Raw genomic sequence first — 2,500 nt, forward strand, 5'->3', positions numbered from 1 at the left:
CCCACCCGCGCGCCGCTCGCTCGGCGCGCGTCGTGGAAGGAGAGGCGGGTCCCGGGATCCCCGCGGGTCTCGCGGGCCGGGGGTGCGCGAGGAGGTGAGGGGCGTGGAGGGAAGGCGCGAGGGCGGAGCGTGTGGGAGCGGCCGTGGGGGGGGCGTGCGTCCGCTCCGCGTCGCCGGGGCCCGGCGGCGCCGCGGCCGGTCCCGCGTGTCCCGCGCCGTGCAGGCGGTGGTGGGGGGAGCTCGAGGGGGGCGGTGGAGCCGGCTCGCTCCCGGATCCCGCCGTCCCTCCCCGCCTCGCCCGTCCGCCCGCTCCTGTCCAGGTACCTAGCGCGTTCCGGCGCGGAGGTTTAAAGACCCCTCGGGGGTCGCCCGTCCGCCCGCGGGGTCGGGGCGGCGGGCCCGCGTGGAGTCGTGGGGCCGCGTGATGGGGCGTCGTGCGGTCCGGGGCCCCGTCCCGGTCCGCTCTCTCCCCACACACACACACACGCGCTCTTCCCGGTCTCCTCCGGACTCCGCCACCCAAACCCCCACGACGGGCCAGGTCGGGCGGCGGGGGTGGGCCGTGGCGCCCGCGCCGCGCGCCCGCGGCGGCCCCGCCGGGGTCTTGGGAGACCCTCGGGGACCGTCCGCCGTGGTGCCGCGCGTGCGCGCGTCGCTTCGCGCTGTCCGCCTCTCCGTTCCGCTCTGGGTCGCCGTGGGGGCGGTGGTGGGAACCCCCCGGGCGCCTGTGGGGGTTCCGGTGCCGCCCGCGCGCTCGCCCGCTCGCGGGCCGTGGCGCCGGACGGATGCCGGCCCCCCCGCGTCTCGTTCTCTTCCCGACCCCAAAAGGCGTTCTCGTCTCGTCGTCACCTGTGCTGGCCGGACCGAGGCGATCCCCCTCTCTCCGACCGCCCGCGGGGACGGGAGAGGGGGCTGTGTGCCGCGTCAGCCGGGCGGGAGGGGCGTGGGCGCGCGCGCGCGTGCGGGTGGGGGGGGACGCGATCGTCCCTCTCCCACGCCGGCGCGCCGCCCCGCCCCGCCGTCCACCCTCGTGTAAAAAACTCGTACGACTCTTAGCGGTGGATCACTCGGCTCGTGCGTCGATGAAGAACGCAGCTAGCTGCGAGAATTAATGTGAATTGCAGGACACATTGATCATCGACACTTCGAACGCACTTGCGGCCCCGGGTTCCTCCCGGGGCTACGCCTGTCTGAGCGTCGCCTGACGATCAATCGCCTCCCCCCCCTCCCGCGGTGGTCTGCTTCCGAGCTCTCCACGCCGGGGAGGGGGGGTTGTCGCGCGGCTGGGGGTTCGCTCGTAGGGCCAGCCCGACTCTCGTCCGCGGGCCCTCCGTCCCCCTAAGAGCAGACGACGGCCGATCGCGTCGCGTCACGTCGCCGAGACGAGCGAGAGAGCGAGGGTCGCGGGCGCCCTCCCCGCCGCGGCCCGTGGCCCCGCGGGGAGGCGCTCACGCCGAGGCGACGATTCCCGCGTCCCCGCGGCGTTCCCGTCCGGGAACGGCGTCTCGCGCCGCACCGGGGTCCGTCTGGGCTCGCTCCGAGGCCCCGCGGGTCGCGTTTGCGGGGTCCGCGCCCCCGGGGACGCACGCCCCGGCGGGCGGCCCGCGGGACGCCGCGGTGTCCGTCCGCCCGACGCGCGCTTCCCTCCCGGGGCGCGGCCGCGTCGCGCCGCGTCGCCCCGAGCCCACCGCCCGACGCCGGCCCGTGTTCCCCACCCCGGCCGCCCGTCCCGTCCCGTCCCGCCCCGGGGCCGTCCCGCCCATCGCTCCCGCCCCTCCCGCCCCTCCCGTCTCGTCCCGGTCGGCCGGCCCGCCGCCCTCCGCCTCCCTCCCGGGGAGGGAGGGCTGGCCTCGCGGAGCCGGCGGGTCCGAGGAAGAGCGCGGGGGACGGTGGTGGGGGTGGACAAAAGAGCGAAAGACGGGGTCGTCTCCCGCGGCGGGCACCGGGCGGCCGTCGGCGCCGTGGAAGCCTCGGCGCGTGGGCGCGCGTCACCCGCCCCTCCGGCGGCGGGGTCCGCGCCACGCGCTCCCTCGACTCTCTCCGCGGCTCTCGCGCGTCGCGTGCGCGGTCGCCCCGACCGACGGGGCCGGCCTTCCATCTCCGGGAGCCTCGCGGTCGCGCGTGGCTTGTGCGCGGACGAGGGGGAAAGGGGAAGGAGCGTCCCGGGGGCGGCGCGCGGGTTTCCGTTCGGGGGCGTGGTGGGTGTGTGGTGGTGGTGGTGCGGGGGGGAGGACGCGGTGTCGTGCCGGGTGCGGGTCCGGCGGCGGACGCGTGCGGGTGAGTCGGGTCGCGGGGACGGTTCCGCCGCCCCCCCTCCCGCGCCTCCGCTCCGCCGCCGCCGCCCGCCCCGGCCCTCCCGCTCCTCCTCCTCCTCCTCCTCCTCCTCCTCCCCCGCCAACCTCCGACGGGGCCTCCCCGCGCCCCCCACCACCGCGCCCCGTCCCCCCTTCCTTTCCCCTCCCCGCGCCCGCCTCCGCACCCCCGGCTCCCCGCCCTCCGG

General features: G+C 78.4%; 1 non-coding gene across 1 annotated transcript; it reads left to right on the top strand.

Moving 5' to 3' along the window:
* The first annotated feature begins 1,047 nt into the window (after positions 1 to 1,047).
* LOC141420248 (5.8S ribosomal RNA) lies at positions 1,048 to 1,200 on the top strand. The gene has a single exon (XR_012444889.1). It is a non-coding gene; the product is annotated as a 5.8S ribosomal RNA (ribosomal RNA).
* The last annotated feature ends 1,300 nt before the right edge of the window (positions 1,201 to 2,500 follow it).

The sequence above is a fragment of the Castor canadensis genome, unplaced genomic scaffold, assembly GCF_047511655.1.
Source record: "Castor canadensis unplaced genomic scaffold, mCasCan1.hap1v2 HAP1_SCAFFOLD_65, whole genome shotgun sequence".
In the NCBI taxonomy this organism is placed as follows: Eukaryota; Metazoa; Chordata; class Mammalia; order Rodentia; family Castoridae; genus Castor; species Castor canadensis.